At 35.7% G+C, this 23,309-nt stretch overlaps 1 protein-coding gene across 1 annotated transcript in view; it reads right to left on the reverse strand.

Annotated features, from left to right (window-relative positions):
• Positions 1-23,309, reverse strand: part of Liprin-beta (liprin-beta 1) — a 622,086-nt gene that overhangs the window by 111,076 nt on the left and 487,701 nt on the right. The window lies entirely within an intron of this gene.

Below are 23,309 nucleotides of genomic sequence, written 5' to 3' on the forward strand. Positions count from 1 at the left end.
AGCAGACTGGATTTTTGAGTCCAGATACTATAAGGAATTTTCTAGAAGCTTTATTTTGTTTTGCTGATGTAACACAGACATTTATACTCTAGGAACAAGCCAAGCAGTTAAATATAGCTGGTTTCAGAAGTCTTTCAGACGTTGCAAATGCTTCATCTTATATTCTTACAAGAAGCATTGATCGTCTCCCTGAAAGAGTTGCCGTGGAAATTGTTGCTGCTGCTAATGTTATTTTTTTTGGGGGCTAAAAGTCTCACTTCTTCTTCTTATTTGATTGTTTGGAAAAGCTAATGCATATTCTCAATGCGATTCCGGGTCCTTCGGAAACTGAGAACAAACTCCGGATCCTGTTTATATATTCTTCCACATTTACTTATTTCTGTCTTATTCTATGCCCTTACTTATTCTTGTCTATAACATGCCTTTACTCATCCATATATGCACCTTTTGCATCCCTATGTGTCCTTATGCATCCAAATTTAACAAATTTGAGCTATTTTATCGTCTAAAAAGTGGACTACTTAAATCTTAGGTACGTCTAGGCTATCAATGCGATTAAATTTGATGGCCTTTACGTCGATTACCGAGACGAGTTTGCTTTGCCTTAGAAATGTTGGCTTTACCAAGACAAGAGTAACATGCAAAGCCAAATAGACAAACTAAAGAAATATCAAATGTAGAAAAATCACATTCTAATGTAGATATCCTTGAATATAGATGTTAATAGATCATTCGCTTAGTCTTTTGCTTAAATTTTTCTACGGAGGGGGGATTTCCGGCATGATTTGGTAAACGATCAGATATTAAAGTCTTTTTCAAATGAAAGTATTCCAAGGAGAATTTTTCAGGCCTAATCGTCCGCAAGAAATTTTCCCGTGGCGGGGGGGGGGGTGATTTTGAGCAAGTATGGAATTGTCTGGGAGGGGGTATTTTATGTGGAAGGAATTTTCCGTGGGGGAGGGAATTTTTCATGGTAAGGGAGCCGGATTTTTTGGCATTATTTGAAAAACGATCAGAAATTAAATTGAAAGTCAAGTTATTAGTCAAGTTATTAATACTCACTCTATAAATGTTGGTCGATTGTCTGGCACCCAGCCAAGTCGAGGGCCTGCAGTAGCCCTTACACCGCCACGTTTAAAGTTGTTCTCTGGCTCGTCAAAGGCACTACTATTGCTTCTCCGCATTCTAAAAGATTGTTTTCAGATAAGAAATAAGAAGTATTTAATATGGCCCAGAGGAGGAATTCAGAGAAGAGAAAAAAGAAAAATAAGTCAACCAGAGCAACATCAAACAAACTATATGGAATGTCTTTACACAGATCATTAATTGCTAGTTCGTTTACTAAAGAAAATAGAGCCAAAATAATAGAAAGTAGATATACAAGCGAAGTTTTTTTTAGCATTTTTTTTCACAATGAAAATACCAAAGAAAGCTATTTATAAGAATCTAGGTGGGAAATTGCCCTACTACCCTTAGAAAATTAGAACAAGGCTCCCTCAAATGGTTCATTGTAGATTGTTTTGGGTACCCAACTGAATGACCGTATCTCAAACAGTAAGCTGTTCGAAAAACGTGGTTCTATCCCACTTTCTAGGGCTATAATGGGAGAAAGGTTGAGATTGATAGGAAACATTTTGTGGATAAAGGTCGACAGATTGCCAAAGATCGTCCATGTCATCCAATCATATACTAGCAGAGTTGTTAGTAGTAGTAATACGAGGGCTATTCAGAAAGTAGGGAACGTTTTGTAATAAAACAAAAACTGGATACAGGAAAAATATTTTATTATATACATCCGAAAGAGTGACTAAATTAAGGCACTTATCGTAGCGGTGGACAGGCTTTGAAATTCCTTCGTCATAGAAATTCGCCGCCTGTGATCTCAGCCACTCAGTGACGCACGCCCGGAGCTCGTCATCAAAACGCTGTGTCACTAGCCAGTTCTTCATCTTCGGCAACAAGCGAAAACCACTCGGTGCTAGGTCGGTACTGTAGGGTGGATGTGGGGAAATCTCCCATTTGAATGAGTCAAGAAGTTCTGCAGTTTGATTTGCTGTGTGAGGTCGGGCATTGTCATGAAAAAAACAAATTTTTGACGATAACTTTCCTCGGCGCTTGTTTTGCTCTGCTCGTCTAAGCTTGCGCAATGTTTAGCAGTACCGATCAGAGTTGATTGTTGCACCACGCTCGAGAAGGTTAATAAGCAGCACACCTTGCCTATCTAAAAAAAACAGTAGCCATAATCTTCCTCGCTGACAAGGTATGTAAATTTTTTTTTGTTTTTTGGGGGGAACTTGTGTGCCCCCCCTCCATGGACTGTAATTTTGTCTCGCAATTGACGTGCTTCACCCACGTCTCGTCACCCGCTACGATTCGATCCAGTAAAAAATCACCATGTGTGTGGTAGGCATCAAGAAATGTTAAGGGTGCTCCCATTCACTAACCTTTGTGGAGGTCTGTAAGCATTTATGGCATCCATCTTGCACAAAATTTATGGTAGCCACGCTTGTGAGTTGCTATTTCAAACAATAAAGTCCGTGAAACTTGTGGGAAGCAAAGCGAAAGCTCCGTTATTGTGAAGCGACGGTTTTCACGAATCTTCTCATCAACTTTGGCAACAAGATCGTCTGTCACAATGCTCGGGCGTCCATTCCTCTCTTCATCACGCACGTTGGTTCGGCCATTTTTTAACCGGATACACCATTTTCGTACTGAAATTTCATTCATTACGTCGTTGCCATACACTTCACACAGTTGCCGATGAATTTCTATCGGTTTTACCGCACTTCACAACTGGCGGGATTTGAAATTGCAGCGTACATTCTAAATTGGAATATTGGGAAAACGGGCAGTGCGGAGATGTTTTCGTTCTCACGGCTGGATGCCGATTGAAGCTACGAGCACGCGCATGCCAAAACATACGTGATCGCCGCGTGTCTAGCGGCAACAGACGGAAACGTTCCCTAGTTTCTGGATAGCCCTCGTATATCGATGTATCAGCGTTTTCTAACGCATCGAAAATTTTAAAGGAATTTGGGAGAAGAGGTTCGAAGATAGGGAAAACGCTGAAGCTCTATCTAGGCCTACTTGACAAAGACAGTCAGGCATGATAGTCAACTCGCCTTTAAACTAAAACTATTCGGGTTTATGATAGGTGAATATATCTTGGTAAAGCCAGCGTTTTGTGACTATATTAAATAATTTACTATAGTCACTATTAACAAATATATTATTTAAGCGATATTAAAAAGTCAAATTAACCACATTAATCACAATTTAGGTGATCAATATAATAATATACATTAAGAAAGCCTATTGTAGCCTAGAACGCAGCTAATCACAACTGTAAGCCATTTTTTCAGTACCTTGGTATCCGGAAGAGGATTTTGTATTGGAAAATCTGCTAATAACAAAGATAAAGATTTCTTTATGCTCTCCTCCTTTCCTCGAAGTGGTACAAGTTTACTTAGGTTCTAAAACTAAGTGAATTATTGCACCACCTACAAAAAATTACAAAAAACAACTTCAAAACTTCACTTTAACCAAACTTTACCCTTCTTTTATTTACCCTTCTTTTTTTCTCTGCCTCTCCTCGAAGTGGTACAAGCTTCTCTACTTTCCAAAATCAACTGAATGCTTTTGCACACCAACCAAACTTACAAAAAAAACAAGTTCAAAGATTTACCACAAAAAAAAAAAAATTCTTTTCAAAAACTTTACCCTTAGAACTTCAGTTAACAGCTTTACCCACACTTAACCTTTCTATCATTATTTTCCCCTCTCTCTTTTTTTACTTGACAAAAACTAGACCTAATTTTGTACCGTCTACACTTACAAACAAACAAATTCAAAAAGCTTACTAATTAAAAAAAAGCTTTAAGTGACTTTTTCTAAAACTTCAAACGTTACAGATTTGAGCAGTGAATATTTAACACATTTCATTTTAAGGTACTTTACAACCAATTACCAACAACCAATACCGTACAACATTTGCCAAGCCATTTTGAACGGTGTCCTTACCCCATAACTTTAATACGACCAATATCTTGCAGATCAAAATGTAATAGTTAAAACTGAAAGAAAATACATCAGTAGGTTTACCATTTTAACCAAAGATCATATCGTCCATTACCCTTCTGAGAAATGTTTATCGAAAATATTTTGGCACGGCCATAAATTTAAATGAAATATAAGAAAACATGGGTTTAGAGATTTTAGAGGCAGGTACACCTAAAGCCACAAGTTCCACGACGGTAAATGATTACAAATATTCCACAAAAAAAAATGTTCGCTTAAAAATCCCTCTGTCCACCTTATGCTTCCTTCCTCCCATTATACCCAAGATTATGATTCATGCAAATAATTTTTTTTTCCGAATTTGGTATAAACAAACTAAAAACTAAATAACAATTCGTAACAAATCCACCTTTACCTTCCAAATAATTTTTTTATTCCTTTGTTTTTACTAGCACTTCCGTTTGGCGAAAGATTCGGGGTTGTCAAGCTGTCAGGACTAAGGGGGCTGAGGTCCCCAGTTGCTCTATCGTTGTCATCGTCTCGTTCAGTTTCAGCTAGAATACAATAGAACCCTTAACAATATTTAAATGCCATGGTTTACTAAGCAAATAGTAAAAAAAAGGAGAATATAATCATTGCTAAAAAAGAAGCTTATTGGTAATAATAAACCAGCTTAAATTGTTTTGCAGATACATCATGAAGATTTTATAGCAGATTGCAATAGTTCTTTAAGTCTATAGAAAGAGTAGGGGCTATACACTTTGGCATAAAATGATTAAGTCTAGGGGGCATACAAAAAAAGGCGGAATTACTATCAATAGGGTAATAGGAACCGTTTTCTTGAACCCTGAAAGAGTTATATTGAAGACTTTTTAGAAAGTTGAAAACTGTCTCAGAAGCTTATTATCTAGAAGTTTTCATGAAACTTGGAGCAATATTCGATAAAAAAAAGTTCAGGAATGCTCCGTCGTGGAGCCCTCTTCCATCAAGACAGCGCTCCAACACATTCTTCACGTGTTACAAAAGTGGGTTTGAGAGAATCTCGGTGGATATTACTGCGACACCTATCTCATACCGTAGATCTAGCCCCATCTGATCTTTTTTTATTCTTAAAATCAAAGAACAGTTCAAGGTGTCCATTTTAATAGCACTAATGAAGAAAAGGACGGAGCAAAATTATGGCTCACAAAGTGTCTCTAAATTTCGTCGAAACCGGTCGGAATAGATGGAAATGCCGCCAGAAGAAGTGCATGAACCTTGATGGATGTTTCGTTGAAAAGTTGAATAGAAAAATTAATTGTAACAGAAAATTTGATAATAATAATAAAAAAATCCCCTTTTTTACAATACCCTTTGTATTTGTTTAACTACTCCTTTTCCAAGGTTTTCCTGACATTCCCAAAGAGAATAGGAAGCGTACAATAGAAGAAACTATTTCCTGTGAGAAAAAATGAACACAACCAGCGTCATCTAGTTTCACAGAGAAAAATCATAAAGATAACTGAGAAAAAACTAAACAAAAATACTCTCTGTTTTTTTTTCCATTTTACTTCACATTGGAAAGAAGATGAAAGAACCATTTTGCCAAACAGGCACAAACAGTATGCCTGTGTGTATTTTTTTCACTACCCAGTGTCCTACAAACTGACCTAACCTTAAACAATTCATAATCGATAAAAATTTGTTAACAGTTTGTTGCATCATTTGCGCTTTACTGGAAACTATATGTCTTGAACAGTCCTTAGAAAGAAAAGACGAAATCAAACTGAATATTTTATACATAGTGATAGTATTTGCCGAAAGCTCTTCAGCTCTAGATCTTACTTCACTGTAATTTTTGTTTTCAATGTCGTAATAAGTACGTAAGAAAATAGTTTTAAAATAATTTGTTTTCAGTAAAGCACCAACGATGCAGAAGGCTTTAGACTTTTACAGTTACAGAAGGGGGCAGTAGCCAAGCTCTTGTTTGTAGTAATTTTTATTTGTTTTAAGTTGGAAATATTTGTGATATAATTTGTTTTCAGTAAAGCACCAACGATGCAGAAGGCTTTAGACTTCAATTCAATTCAAGTTTTACTCGTTTTAAGATTTGTTTATTCATATTATATATTATCTAAGATTTAACAAAAATAAGAAGTCAACAAAAAAAATAACCACCTACTATCAGAGAATTTTGTAGTTGGATTTGTGTTAGTTTCAGTCTTTAATTGAAATTCACATTTTCATAAATCAAAAGTAAACATTTGAGTTAGAATTTCAGCTTGATTAAGCTATGACTATTTCTAGTTCAAATGGGTACCACTAAAATGTCAGAGGCATTTTCATCAGCTTCCCATACTTTTCGATTACTCCTTGAAAACCAAAGGAAGGGCAATAATTTCCTAAACCACACTACTTTTCCATTTACAGAATTTAACAGAAAGAAAAATGAGTAGGCTATAACCTAAATAAAACAGTGAGAAAAAAAGAAGAAAACAACAAACTTTAAATAATAAAAATCCGAATATCTCGACTCAACGTCCGGGAGCCTTAATCAACAAAAAAAAAAAGTTAAATGAAATTAAACCCAAATATAAAGAAAAAGACAAACCAAACAAATAAACCAAACTCAGGGCTATGACCTTGAGTTTTATGTAAATTCTTTCCAAAAATATAGTATTTCATTTTTGCTACAAATTGCTCATTTTATGACTAAAAAGTTCAGGGCATCAGTTATAGTAGTATATGCCCCTGTAGAACCGACATACGGAGATACTAGTGACTGAGATGAACTTTACTTACAGTTACAGGATGAAACAGACAGGGTCCCAGGTATAAATATGATGTTTTTATTAGGAGGTTTTAACGCCCATGTCGGTAGAAATAGGGATAGATGGTATCCTAGCCAAGGTAAATTTGGTGTAGGAAAGGAAGACATAAATGGATACAGACTTTTGCAATTTTGAAGGTATAACAATCTAATTGTAACCAATACAGTGTTTGGTCATAAAATAGCCCATAGGTTAACGTGGTATTTACGCTATGGTAAGACAAGAAACCTTATTGATCATGATATAGTAAGCTGAAGACAGGGAGGATCAAAAGAAGATACAAGGGTGTATATGAGTACTGTTATTCATGTTAAAAGTAAAGATCACCATCTAGCATTGTCGAGGGTTAATCTAAAGCTGAAATTCAGGTAGGGTAGTTACCTCCCAAGAAGTTATGATGCTGGTAGACTCCAGAATGATAATTTGAGAGTAAATTTTCAGGAACAGTTGAATACTAAACTGGACAGTTTAAATTTGACAATGTAGAAGATGAATGGAATGATTTTAGGAAAACAATTGTGAAGTTGCTGATGGTGTATTAGCAAAGAAAGTTAGGAGCGCAGCTAAGAATATTAGTGAAAAACCTTTACGTTTAACAGAGAGGAGAAGGGGCTTGTACAGGAACTATCTGAGTGATAGATCGTGTGAAAACAAGAGGAATGTACAGAAAGTGGAAAAAACATTAAAATATGAACTAAGGACGTGTGAAGTGGAGGTCACGGATAAAATTGCCGAGGATCTGGAAGGTGCAACTAGACGGGATAATAATAAAATATTGTACTGGCATGTTCATAAATTGAGAGGGAGTAGTCAATCCGGACTTGTCCCAGTTAAAGATAGAAACGGGGCCAAAATTAGTGATAAAGAAAGAATTAAAGAGAGATGGGCAGAAGATTTTGGGAATGTGCTAAACCGAGATAGAGTTGCAGGAAAAGATATAGAGGAAAAAGGGAGAAAGTTTGTGATAACTTGGATGTGAAGGAAGATTTGTTTTGTGAGGAAGAATTGGCGACAGTAATAACAAGATTAAAACGAATAAGACACCAGGTGCTGATACTGTGGTAAATGAGTTTCTTAAATATGGTGACTCTGAGCTTAGAAATAAATTACTGAAGATTATGAAAATGATGTTTGAAAAAGCGGAGGTACCTAGCGATTTTAGGAAAACTAATTAAACCACTATATAAGAAAGGTGATAAGAGTGATTGTGGAAATTATCGAGTCATTAGTCTTGTCTCTGTAAGTGGCACATCACTTAGTAATAAGATACTTTTTAGACTGAGAGATGCTGTAGACAAAGTGATAATAGAAGAACAGTGCGGTTTTAGAAGGGGCAGAGAAGGTTGTGACCAAATTTTCACGCTTAGGTTAACAATTGATAAGTGCCAAAGTGATCAAACACCTTTGGTTCTCAGTTTTATAGATTATCAGCAAGTTTTCGATTCTATTGGTAAAAGAGCTTTAGAAAAGGTCTTATTCTTGTATGGTATACCAAACAAATACATTAAAGTGACTAGTGCTATGTAAAGAACTAACACTGCGGCTGAAAATAAGGTTAGCAGCTGGTTTCGTATTAAATCAGGAATTAGTCAAAGGTTGCGTTCTACCCCCCTTTAGATGGATCATTTTGATAGACTTTGTATCAAGGAACACAAGAAAGGCTGGGAGAACACAGAATCAAATGGGGAGGAAACACTTTCCTGGACTTAGATTATGCTGATGATGCTAACATCCGAGATGAAAGCGTGAGGAAAATGAATGAACTCTTAGAGGCTTTGCGAGTTCAGGGTTCTAGAATAGGTTTAAAAATTAATGCTAAGAAGAATAAGTCACTAAGGCTAGGAATAAGTAAAGTTCAAAAGGTGATGTTGGGTAACGAAAAAATTGAGCAGGTGAGCAGCTTCACTTCCTTGGTAGTATTATTAGTAAAGACGATAGGAGTAGTGAAGATGTTAAAATTAGAATAGCGAAGGCTCAGGGTCTTTTTTTCACAGTTGAAAAGATTTTGGAAGAATAGGAAGACAAGTCTGCAAACCAAGATTAAAACATTGGAAGCTATAGGGATGACAGTGGTGAAATATGGTTCTGAAGCATGAGCGCTCCGAAAAGCTGATGAGGATTAGCTAGACTATTTTTTTCCAGAAAAATTGCCTACAGATTGTTCTGGGTACCCGGCTAACTGACCGTATTTCAAACAGTAGGCTGTGCAGAAAGTGCTGTTCAGTGCTTTCTAGTTAAAATGCTTTCTAGGGCTATAATGAGAGAAAGGTTGAGATGGCTTGTGCACGTTCTGAGATGAAGGATGACAGATTGCCAAAGATTGTCCTTTTGGGCCAGCCGTCTAGGGCTAAACAGAAAGTAGGTCGACCACGTTTAGGGTGGGAGGATGTCACAAAGTAAGATTTAAGGGAAATAGGAACTTCCTGGGAGGGTGTAAAGATGGAGGCTTTGAATCGATTGGGATGGAGGAGGAGCGTGCGTAGGTGCATTGGCCTCAGGTGACTTGATGCTGCGGTGAGTTGTTAGTAGCTCGTAGTAGTAGTACTAGATCTCATGGCCAATCTGAAATTATACATGACACAATTTAGTGTGCCAGAGACAATCCTTTGTCATTTATATGTGCTTATTCAGGGTTTTATAGTGATTGCAGTATTTTGGAGGTGATTATGATGTATGTTTTATTTATTTTTTTGTTGTTTTTTTTGTCGTTTTTCTTCATATGTTGCGCTTAATTTAATCTAATTTTTTCGTTGATAAAGGCTTCCGGGCGTGGAGTCAAAATATTCGGATCTTTATTATTTAAAGTTTTTTTTTTTGGCTTTGTTCCAGTGTTTCATTTAAATTATACCCGTTTTTCTCTCTCATAAATTCTGTCAAAGGAAGCACACAACCCCTTTCTCAAACTCGTCATGACTTAATAAGGTACCTACTAATTTTGATTAAATAATAACAAAAAATATACACATAGGAACTCTGCTTAAAAAATTGAACAGCAAAATAATATTTCCCCTTTTCTTGAAACGGAATATCTTGAATATTTTTTGATGACTTATTTTTCTTCTTCAAAACTCAGTTCAAAATTTAATAAGGATGTCTTAAACATATTATAAATATATTTACTGTAAGACTAAAAAAAGAAAAAAAAACTATTGTATACAAGAATTAAATAAAACGTTGCTATTTAACACACAAACCAGAGCTAACACCTGAACTACTTCAACCATCCAACTGACCAAATTAAAGCTAGTTAGGGTAATATATGTATAAAAAATAACCGTATCTTTAAATAAAAGGATGAACAGAGGAAAGACCTCTTTGTCCTAGAAAAATCACGCCTTAAAAAACCAGCATTTGAAACATAGTGGTTATGAAGGTAGAGATAAGATAATCAAAATTATGAATATTTCTTTTAATATAGTAAAAGACCAAGCAATTTTATGATAACTTATTTAAGCTTTTTTATAAGAGGGGTGGTAAGAGTAAACTTAGTAATTATGGAGGCATTCGGTTCATTTCTTTAGGAAAGGAATTGCTGAGCATGATGACAATTGTTAGACTAAGAGATACTGCAGACAAAATTTAAAGAGATAAAAAATGTGGCTTTAGAAAAGGAAGAGGTTCCGTTGACCCAATTTTAACGCTTAGACTAATAATTCATGCATAAGTTCGACAAAAACACCACAGCTGGCATATCATGCACCAAAATATATGGGTTTTCTTTTATATTGCGAAGCATCTTGATTTCCTTCCCTTTCTTTCACAACTGTTATTTAGTAAAATTATTTTTGAATTTCAACATTTGTACATCCTATTTAGCTGAGCCAACTAAGCCATGCACAAGGTCGACGAAAATTCAAAAATAGGTCAATTACACAAAAATTATCTGAATTATGCTCGTTTTATTTATAAACAATAATCCACAGATAACTTAGACGTTTAAAACATGTTTTGTTTTCACCCAAGACGTACTATTTCTTTCTCTCTTTTTCTGCAATGTGCTATTTGGTATAATTGTTCTTATAATTCAAGCTTTGTGCATTCTGTTAGAAAACGGTAATAAATCTTTTCCCTTGCATAATATAGACCATGGGTCGGCAATTTGTTGTCATAAAAGGGCCAAAATTTTACGGGGGAATATTGCGCGGGCCCCACTTAGTTCATGTGTCATTACACTGTAATGTAATATTGAACGTATGGCGCAATAATTAGAGTATATCTACAATATCTATATACAAATATTTTAGGTTCAAAAATAAAACCCTTAGTATATATTTTTTCGACATTTATTGTAGTTAATGCAATCACTAAGATTTTTGTTGTTGTATTTGACCAGCATTTTTTTTCATTAGCTTGCTTTTTCGTATGTCCGATAACCGAGAATAGTGTTTTTTTTTTCGATTATTCAGAATTGAAAAAGTTTGCTCACAAATGTATGTTCTACCAAACATAGTGATTAGTTCCTGAGCAAACCTTTTTAGCTCCTTATAGTATTCAGAAGGTAAATCTATCACACTAATTTGCAAATTACTTGGTACATTACTGATATCAACTGCGAAGAGGTCTCGAAAATATCCATCTTATAGTACAAGCAAACTAGCCAAAAATATGGGTTGACCCCAAACAAATTGCAACAGAAATGATTTGCACACCATTTTGTAGAGAGAAAAAAAGTTCAACAACATATCCAAAGTCGTACAATCTAGGGTGACGCAAAATTATTTTTTTTTTGTTTTTCGTGTAAATTTTTTCAGTTTTTTCCAAAAAAAAAGAACTATCGGTAAATGTTCGTTTTACTGTATATGAAGTACCGTCCCGATGTAAAATGAAGAGCTGAGCCCGAAAATGAAAGCAAATTTGGTGTACAATGTACCAGAAAAAATTTCATATTCATCAATATGTGATTTTACCATTCTCAGCATTGTGACCTCTTTTTCACCATACTATCAGAAGGCAACTATTCGGACATAAGATGATGAGTTGAGTCCAAAAATCAAATTAACCTGATGTAGTGTCTACTAGATAACCCGTTTTATATTCATTAATATGCATTTTTTATTTTCATTTGACATGTTCTTTTCAGCACTTATTGTCCGCCAATTCGTCGATTGTAGGTAAAAATAAAAATAAAAAAATAAGTGGGCAGATAAATTATGGTTGGCTCGTTTAGAACACCAGTTAACGCACAGAAGGCAGCTAAACCACTTTCATTACCTTTGTAGGCAATAAATTATATCAACGTTACGTCCCACGCTTTGTCCAAGTATTTCTCGGATAAAGCCATAAGCTAAAAGTGACAATTGAAAATTACCCCATTTATCATTTATTAATTCAAGTTAAAATCCCCTGTTTGATATCTTGCCATCTAATATACAAAAAAGTCATTCGATATATCCGCCACCTAACAAGCTAAAAAAGTTACACTGCGAATGTTTATCAAGTTTCAGTTCACCGTTTATCAAGCCTTCCAGAATGGAATGCATGTGATCAGACGTTCTGATAGATTCTGGGCTGGGCTCTTCACGAGTCTTGTCATTGAGCAAGAGCTCATGCGTTGTCTTAAAACGGCTGGTGGTCTTACCGATGGAAGTGGTATGACAGAGGTTCAAAGGTCTTTATGGGTTGTCTTGACCAGTCTGCTTTGCATTAAATTTTCTGATGGAGGGTATGTCACAGGTTTTCTATGGAACTAGTGAACCACATAAGGAAACGCCCGAGCCGAGACAGCTAAGAGACTGTAAAGAGACCCAGATCGTTATCGATTTCCTAGAAAAAGGATCACCATTATGGCATTAATGGGGATCTTCAACTAAGAACCATCACCAACATCCTGACAGTCTACGAACCTGCCAACGTTGATTCTGCTAGAGATTTAGGCCTAAAAGCATTGACTCCATGTCTAGAAAGCTGGTCGCTGATTTTGTGTTTTGACGAAAACAACAGGCAGTTCAAATTACTACAAACCAAATTCTAGATGAAGATTGCAAAAGACAGGACATCACTCTCATTTTTCAGGGGTTCATCAGGCTAGCAAACAGGATCAATTTCACGGATTTTGAGTACTTTCAACATGAACTGTATTCCTACCCGGCATCACTTTTTGACATTTCTTTCTTGCTCCGGTTTCCGAACAAGCCAGAGTTTGCTAAGGCTATAGCAGAGGATTGCAATCTTGAGGAGCGCTCTACTCCCATTCCCAAGGGCAATCGATATATCATCGACGGTGGAGCTCTTCTGCACAGAATTCCATGGGCCAAAAATGAACGATACTCCGAAATCCTTGACTATTATGCTACTTATATGACCCAAAAGTATCCATCTGCCTCTATTGTTTTTGACGGCTACGATAGCGGAGCTACCATAAAGGATATGACCCAGTCAAAGAGAAGTCGTGTAATCGGCCGTGAGATCTTTTTCACAGCAGATATGCAGCTGAAGGTAAAAAGGATGAGTTCTTGTCCTGCAATAAAAACAAGGCCAAGTTTATCTGCGCGTCACCTTAATTTATATTTTCAAGGAAAAATTTCAGTCTCACATGCTAAGTGGTGCTCCGGCAAGTTGATTGGATCAATCAGGATCTGTTTTCGAAATATATTCATCACCTCAAGGATAAATTCACATGCATCTCAGGAGAGCTCCCAAGCTTCTAATCTGAGATATCTATGACTCACATCTCCTTAAAAGTTGTCCAGTTTATAAAAGCTTCAGGCATCACGCTATACATCAGCCACAATCTCTAGCTGTTAGATGTTAGTGTGTACTTTCTCTTCAAGTGCCAATACAACAAACCTCCAAATAACTGGCTGCTGTCTAATCCTGGGAAGACTTTGACATTATATGACACTAATTCTTTTGTTAGATGAAGTTTTCCTCTATTATTCACCCCAAATAACATCATGAAGGGGTTTGAAAAAAAAAAATAATATGGCTGTATAATCCTGAAATCTTCACCGAAGAATATTTTCTCACCTTTTTTTTTATTAAGGACAGACCTGATTCCCCTGTTCCTGATGGATCTACCCCAATTAAGTAAGTAAGTATGACGGCACCAGACCCTTAAGGTCCAAACCGGTGGTGCTGATCTCCGTTTCGTTGCCCTTCAGCCAGGAGTGCAATGGGGGGTTGGGGGCCAGCCATCCTGTGCTTTTGCACACCCTTCCTGCTTACCTTCCCCAGATTTCTCCAGCTACCCATTTAGAGGTGTGTTGACTCTGGTTGAGCTTACAGAGTCACGCCACTGACCCCCGTCCCGAACCAAATAACTGACTACTCCAGGGATCGAACACGTGTCCCAATTAGTCCCGATTAAAATCCCTGCCCCAATTAGTCTTGAATGCAAACCTGAAGACCCTGAGCCTGAGGTGAACAATGAAGAAGCTCAGAGTTCATCTGCTCCTGTTTCAAACCGAGAGTCAGTTATGCCTGAACAAGTAAGTCCATTCCCCAAAGCAAAGTCACGCGTTACCCAAAACAGTCAAAGACGTAAGAAAGGAACTTCAAAAGTTCTGACGATGCCCCGTCAAATTTCAGCTTTAAAAAGAAGAAAAGAAAATTGCAAGAAAACAGTAGAAGAAGCTGGTATAAATTTTGTTTGGCAAAATACAAAATGAAAAATGCATTAATACAACTTCAAATTGAGTTTGAAAACCAGTTTTCTGATTTCAAAAAGATCTCACGTAATCACAGTTTATATAATTAGGCAGTAAGTTTACCGCAGATGATTTCTGGCTCTTCATTCTCGGTACGAACAAAAAGCTCCTCCCACTTATTTCTGCACTTATGGGTTAGTGGTGTGCGTCAATCAATGAGAAATGGTTACAAAGTGCATTATTCGTAATTCCGAAAGCAGAAAAAAACTTGGTGAACCGGCCAAGTGTTTTACAAGTGTCCCATGTCACAGGTATGACTTAATTTATTTACAAATTATGACTTAATCTATTATTTAGACACAGTGGACTCAACTGATTGGCCTATGTAGGATTTTATAAAAAAGGGGTCGGGGGGTTGATGAAATTTGTGAAAATAAGGAAATTTTATCTTCTTCTAATAACTGGTGGAATAGGTGTGATGGTTTCAGAGGCGGATCCAGGATTTTTTTTAGGGGGGGGCGAGAAATAGGTTGATCCGATAAACTTACGTTAGGATCAAGTTCAATTAATGCAAACTTGCGTTAATTAGGTAAATTACACTACTTTAGACTACATTAGGGGTGGGGAGCCCCTCGCCCCCCCCTCTGGATCCGCCACTGCATGGTTTATCTTTTTTTTTCGCGTCGTGATATTTATTTTCTATGATATTTATTTTCTAGATAAGACTAGTTTCGTTTTCAATCAACGTTTTCGTATGAAATGGGCAGACCTTTCCTGAACTTTAAACAATAAACAGCTCTGTTTGAAAATCTTTGCACTTTGTGAATTGAGATAGCGATAAGGGTTTCTGATTGAGACGAATTTTAGGACTTGGATTCTAATTATTGGTTGCTGTGGTAAAAGTTGCCACAATAGCCCTATCCAAGAAAATACTAAACGTCTGTTAAGAAGTGTTTTTCGTATAATTCTTAGGGAGTTTTCAGAACATTGATAAAGCTTTTAAAACTGAAATATCAATGCGGAGCACCAAATATCATAATCAAATGTCATCGCTTTATGGCATTGTTCAAATAAAACTTATTTTTAACTTGATTATCATTGTAAATTCATTCTTTGTCTTTCTTTCCATTCGTAAACCAATGTTATATTTACCATTTGCATTATTACAGCCCACTATATATACATTTATATAAATTTATATGCAGTGTTACAGCCATACCAATTATTCTCCTTTCCTTTTTTATTCTATAATAATAATTTCTGGTCGTTTTGAGTTTGAGTTTATTGTAGGCTTATATATATATATATATATATATATATATATATATATATATATATATATATATATATATATATATATATAAACTTTCTCAAATAATTTCTGAGACCACACTGGCTAATCATGATAAAACGAAACAATAGTAAAAAAAAGAGAAAAACGAGGATTTTACAAGCCAGTGAAAAATATGGACTAAAATGCAAATATTTCGGTCAAGAACTCCGCTTGACCGTCCTCAGTGCAAGATAATAACATTAAAATTACTAATAAAATCCAAGGATACTATAAAAAATTTCAAACCTTAAAACAAAGCACAACTAAAATTTGAAGACCCTCTCTACGTAACGGTGAAAGGGTAACCGATTGAAAAAATACAGTGCTGAATGGGAATTCAATTTTTTAATTTATACAGAGCATTTTTAAAAGCTAATCGCTTTCCTTGACCGAAATATTTGCATTTTAGTCCATATTTTTCACTGGCTTGTATAATCCTCGTTTTTCTCCTTTTTTTACTATTGTTTCGTTTTAATTTTTTCAAAATGCCTTTGAAACCGACTTGAGACTTCGAAACCTATTTTTAATTCCTAAAGACATCTAATAATAACATTGCATTACTAATTACCGATTTTCATGTATGTATTGGAATAAATTAATTTAAAATTAGTTTCTTCAAAATTAGTGTTCCAACGTTGAAGCCAAGTTTCGCGTTCAAGAGAGATCTGACTTGTCTACCCGTGAAAAGATCTAATGTCGCTTATGTTTATATCGGTTTATACATTCTCTGGAGCAATCGCACCTCCGTCCGGGTTTTATAACGGGTGAGATTGGGAAAGATCATACTTCTATTATATATACTGTGCACGTAATAGTACAGGCAAACTAGAGTTTGACTCCAAACGAATTGCAACAGAAATGATTTTTACACCATGTTATAGAGAAATAAACTGAACAACATGTCCAAAGTTGCACATTTTAGGTCGACGCAAAAATAGTTTGTTTTTTTTTGCTTTTCATGTCAATTTTTTCAGGTTTTTTTTTTTTTGAAAAAATTAAATGTCGGTAAATTTTCGTTTTTCTGCATATAAAGTACCGTCCCGATGTAAAATGAAGAGCCGAGCCCGAAAATGAAAGCAAATTTGATGTACAATGTACAAGAAGAAAGTTTCATAATCATCAATATAGGATTTTACCCTTCTCATCGTTGTGACCTCTTTTCCACCATGCTATCAGAAGGCAACTGTTCTGACGTAAAATGGTGAGCTGTGCCCAAAAATCAAATTAGCCTGATGTAATGTCTACTAGAATACCCCTTTCATATTCATCAATATGCACTTTTTCATTTTCATCAGACATGTTTCTTCTAGGACTTATTGTCCACCAATTCGTCGATTGTTGGTAAAAACAAGTTGCAACAGAAATGATTTTTACACCATGTTGTAGAGAAAAAAAAAAGCTGAACAACATTTCCAAAGTTGCATATTCTAGGTCGACACAAAACTAGTTTTTTTTTTGCTTAGTTAAAAGCAGTCACAGTTGGGAAAAGTCACAATAGCAGTTGTAATAATTGCATAAGCAGCAGTTTCAGTAGACTTCAAAGATTCAATTTATTTTTTTCAGCTGTTCCTCAGATATTGTTCATATGTCCTTTTTACAGCCTGCATGCATAGAATGCATTTTGATTTTGTTCAATATACACTGCAATGTCTTCTGAGTTTCATCTTTATGCCCTTAGCCATCCCAGATATATTGCAGATAAGCCATTGTAACATCTATATTTAGTTACAAATCCTCCTAGTATGTCGCAATATGCCCTTATGACAAACTTGGATGAACATAGTGTTTTTTGATTTAGTTCAACATCCCCAATAATATTCTAAGAAAGTTCCAACGTATCCCCCCTTTTTTCTTGGGATATTGCACACACACCCTCTTGAAAATCTGGATATGTATTTTACCTTTTAATTTACAGTACTTATGCATTATACCAAACGCTATCGAGAATGTTGCTGAATGTAAGATCTCAGAAAACCGGTTTCACAGCCACAAAGACAAATGATGAGTGACAGAATAAATTTGACTTGCACAATTTGGGCTATATATTTGCACATTAGGGGGTGAGGGTAAAGTTAGGGTACTTTACCCCCCCCCTCCCTCCCTAATGTGCAAATATATCCCAAGTTCTATTATTAAATAAACTAAAGTATTATATTTTCATCTTTTTTTGTATATTTCATTATGATTAAGCTAACTTCACTTCTTGAGCGTGTTTGATATAATATACAAGTACTTGATTTAGTCTTACTCCCCCTAGATTCATGAAAGTTGAAACTTGATACCGTATTCTGTTCCTGTGAGATTGTATCTATGCTCCTTTGACAAACTGGAAGTACTTAAACCTTTTGAAGAAATTACCTTCAGAAGAAGAAAAAATTACCCTCGATTATGTGAATGGGTGTCATCTGTTATATATTGGGATATGTCCCAGTGTGTGCCATGTTTTCCTGTCCCACTATATACCAGATGACACCCATCTAAAATAATAAAGCGTTATGCTTTTTTTTTCTCCTGAATATATTACCACAAGATGGCCACATAGCATGACCAGACAATTTGGCTTTCCTTTGGTACCACAAGCACCAAATTTTACTGAACTAAAGAAGAATAAACAAAGAGAATGTAAAGGCAAAATATTTTTTTTTGGGGGGAAGGAGTGTTTCCAAAACTTTGAGGTAGGTTTACTCAAAAACAAGAATATAATATAAATGTAACATAAAAAATGTATGCATGGTTGAACATCAAACTAACTAAGCTAGATGGCGTTTACGGATTTTTTTAGAATGCTAGATGACGCCCCCTTTCACTCCGTTGTGCATTGGTATGATGCGTAATATGGTCCGCAGGTGAGTTGCGGCAAGGATCTAGCGGGCCGCATGTGGCCCACGGGTTACCGACTCATGATATAGATAAACCATGTTCATAGACTACCTAGGTTACTCTTTGCTCAACCTTCTCAATAGTCTCAGTTGAAAATACGATAAAGCAACTGAAAAAGTAGGGAAAAGAGATATTTAGGTCCTAAGTCACCACTGAATTAAAGTTTAAATAATTTGGATAAGAATAATTTCAACTCCTTGAGAGGAAGAGAGTTGTAAAACATAGCTTATCGATCTGTAGGCCATATTTCAACCTTACGATGGAAATCTTTTTGATTCGTCCCTGTCGGCCACTTCATCTAAGGCCAAACGAAAAGCAGGTCGTCCCCCACTGAGGTGGGGGATGTTGTAAAGAAAGATTTAAGGTAAATAGGAAGGTGTAAAGAGGGAAGCTTTGAATAGACTAGGATAGAGGAGGAGCGTGCGTAGCTGTGGTGGCCTCAGGCGACTTGATGCTGCAGTGAGTTGTTAGTAGTAGTAGTAGTATTTCAAACTTTTACCAGGGATAATTTCTCCTGAAAGTCAAATGATGACAAACTGCAAATGCATACAAAACGTCAATTGAAAATTGACGGCATCCTTATCTTAACTTTGTTGTCTCTCATATTTTAGCCTAACTATTAATGCTTCCGACTTTGTTGTTGTTAGAAAATCATTAATTAATGCCCCAAAGTGTTTGAAATGGATAAATAAACTCTTTTAATTAACTAATGTATACAAAAGTAGGTAAAAAGTTGTGAAATACTTTGACAAAGCTGTGGACATGAATGAATGTGAAAGCGATAGTACAGTGTTAGCACAAAATTCAAGATACAGCTAAGATTTTTCATGATACATGCTTAGACATTTTAAATCTTTTTGCCTTCTTTTTGATTCTTTATTTACTCAAATTTTTATGTCGGTTTTATTATCAATTTATTAGTCCGTAATCGAAGGGAAGGTTTCAGTTTGACCAATCTCAGAGGCAATTTAGACCCCCATGTGCAGCTATTCATTTAAGGCCTGGCAAAATATAGATAGATTAAAACTTCCAAAGCAAACAACATACTACCATAAAATCCACCCAAAATTACAAGCTCACAAAGCACCAAACTATTTCTCAGGGGGGGGGGGGGGCATGCATATATACAAAAGACCATCACCTAAGTTGGGGGCTGAGCAGCTTCGTTTATCGACGGATTTAAAGAAATTTAGCCCTTTACCAAATACAACTCCTCGTTTCGGCGTCTGCAACCTACTTCCATCCCTACTGCTAGTTGGCGACAAACTTGTTCGAGGCAGCGTACCACTCATATTTGGAGAAAGATCGACACGCCTGAACGTACTTGCTGGAGGAGTCTAAAATAAAACAAAAAATTAGTGACGCCCTATAATATTTGGCAACGCTGCTTATACAGTACACAGACAAAGAGCATGGGGAAAAGAAACTTAAAAATTTTAGCATGAATTTAATGATAATGGTATGGTAACGGTAAATTTAATGGTAATGGTAAATTTAATTGGAATTAAAAACTTCCAGCGCCAGTAATATTCTCTACAAAAAAGTATCAAGTGTTATAAAATAATAATCAATTATTTAGTGGTGAATCCTTTTATCAGCGTTCTTTTTTTTATACATATTTTCAGATTATAGACAAAAGTTTCTAAAGAGAAACTAGTAACCTGACAGATTAAGAGACGTATAAGAATAAGTTCACTCTAATAACAAGGTTCCATACGCTTAGAAAATAATATTTAAGAAATCGTGTTGGCAGCGCTAGCTGCAAACTAGTAAAGTACGAGCCACGGCCCATGGTAACCAAAAAAAAACGAGTTAAAAAAGAACTTTCACGCGAGAAAAGATTGCCATTTTTAACTGAATCAGGAATTTTAACTATTAGTTATCTAAATTAGTCTTAATGTTAAAATATTATTTTGAAAACAAATTTAAGATAGTTTCCAAAAATAGCCCGAAACCCCTAAAAATAGCTTCGGTGTAAAAAACTAGTTTACCATTAGAAGACCCTGGGCAAAAAACCTTATACTAAAATCTTAAAGTTTCCTGGATTGAATAACAAGGAATATTTCATTTTTTTTTCAGGGGTAGCACTGAATTTCTCTTTTTTTTCTCTGCTGCTAGCGGGGCACGCGAACATCATAAAGAAGTGTTTAAGGGCTTATTTCGAATGAGGTTGCTATATCTGGGTACTTTTGTAATTAAGTAAATACAATATTTAAAATAAATCCATTTTTGGCCTAAAACTGCATCTTTAAAAAACTGTAATGACGTCATAATTATAGCTTACAACCATAAATGAAGTTTAAGTTAAAAACAATATGATGAAGTTAGCAACAAGGGTTTCTCCTTTACCATATCCAGCTAAGAAAAAGCCAAAAACGTTCTCCTGTGTGTCATATTTTTAAAACTAAAGCTAATGTTCAAATATACATAATTCGAACTATTTAATTTAATACAAATGGGACATTTTCTTGGCTTTCCATCATTTTGCAAGCAGAGTAATCCCAGATTACTTTCCATTCTGTACTGTCATCTTATGTGTGTCCCTCCAAAAGCATGGCCCATATTATATCGAAACCTTTTTGATTTGAAAGGGTTTTAGAGGTTTAAACTGAGCTTTCATTCAAATATGCACGCAACATTCACAATGCATTGTGGGATATTCATCTCTGGTATCAGCCACCTTGTCCAGGATCTTACCCAACAACTTTATTATCGTTTTATTCATCATCAGAAACTTTAGCATGTCCTTCGCTATAAATAACGCTTCGGCTAACACTTCGCTAACGACAATAACGCAACAACGTTATAATCGTTTTATTCATCATCAGAAACTTTAGCATGTCCTTCGCTATAAATAACGCTTTGGCTAACACTTCGCTAACGACAATAACGCAACAACGTTATTATCGTTTTATTCATCATCAGAAACTTTAGCATGTCCTTCGCTATAAATAACGCTTCGGCTAACACTTCGCTAACGACAATAACACAACAACGTTATTATCGTTTTATTCATCATCAGAAACTTTAGCATGTCCTTCGCTATAAATAACGCTTCGGCTAATGTCCGTGTTTTCTTGCGTCCCTGTAATTGTTTTCACAGTTATCCAAATCGTCAAGGTACACTTAACGATTATAGAACAAGAAACCTGCGAGGGTTATCTAGCCATATTACAACGTCAAACATAATCCTTTATCGCTAATCATTAGTTACTACATTATAACCACGGTTGCCACCCCTACTGATTATTATATTGACTAAACAAAAAAAAATCACCGAATCAGCATATAAATCACTAGATTATTGAAGAAAATCACAATATCAATAAAAAGTTCGTTTTTCACCGGGCGGTAGCCCTGAGTACAACAGCTATGGGACTCCTCAGAAGAAAAAGGATCAAAATTCAACTTGCTCTGAAGAAACATTTCCAGATTGGTCGGAGCCGTTACACTCGTAGAGACATAATTTTTTCTTCTGTTTATTTTGCTCTCTTGACACCATAGCGAATGACCTGGTAAACAGTTATCTTAAACTATTAAGCCATCTTTATATTCTTTGTTTAGCAAAGAATATAAAGTCCCTTACTTTGTCCCAATTCTTTAAGAACGACTCTTGAAAAACTATGTTTTTTTAATCAGAACAATAAGAAGCTTTTTTAAAGAACAAAAGAACTTTAGCGTGAACAAGAGGTATTGAAGAGGGGGCAATCCCCTTTATATAAGTAATAATTTCTATTTCTTTTAAGTTTTAATGTTGCTCCTTACTTTCAGTTGAAACAACTTTTTTTTTTAATTTAATCTTCATATTGAGGGAATAAGCATCAAAGGCTCTGAACGGCTTCAGAAGAATAGGAATTGGTTTCAAGGAATAGGAAATTTGTTTATTCCAATCCTCTTGCATTGAGAAGATAATATCCACCAGCCCTCGTAGTAGGCTTCAGAATCAGCAACTTGAATCATGAAAAATATTTCACATGTCTGATTTATATAAAGTAACAAGCATGATAGAGAAGTGACTATACTTGGAGAAGGTATTTATATTGACGTCTTCTAATCAATTTGCAAGGTGTGTTTTTAAGGCAACTAGTGAGATCCTTTGAATTTTATTTTTGTAATCGTCTTAGCGAGTCCTCATGAAATTGCCTTGTAAACGACCTATCTTCTTCAGTGTTTGCCAACGCAAAGATCAATCCTTATAACCACATTGCTTCCGCTCTAAAGTTTCTATAGCCCCTTTGTCAGAAATATCATATCTATGTCCTTAATACCTCATTTATGCTCGCAAGACAAAGTTTAATAGTTTTATCAAAATTTGACTATAGGTTTTAGTTGGTTTTGTAACCAATAAAGTTTTGTGCTTTTTTACCAAGCGACAGTTTTACCACCCGTGGTTGGTTTGTATGGTGTTTACTTGTTCCCAGCAAGCTCATTTAGCTTGTTCAAAAACAACTTGTCAAAATGCTTGGCTACTATTTTGGAAACATAAAGATCCCAGGAATCAGGAACATCGTATCCTGCTTCTTTCCCAAGATTATCCAACATAGCCCCCATTTGAACTCTTAAAGCTTTGTCTATCACGTAAACTGCTTCGTAAACAATGTAGTCATAATGACAGCATTCCATGGTCTTCTTTAACGGTCCAAAGGAAGACGTGGTTATTCGGTCAAGTATGACTCCATCTTC

Source organism: Artemia sp. Qi Xiang Cuo, chromosome 2 (genome assembly GCF_049724085.1).
Source record: "Artemia sp. Qi Xiang Cuo chromosome 2, ASM4972408v1, whole genome shotgun sequence".
Classification (NCBI taxonomy): Eukaryota; Metazoa; Arthropoda; class Branchiopoda; order Anostraca; family Artemiidae; genus Artemia; species Artemia sp. Qi Xiang Cuo.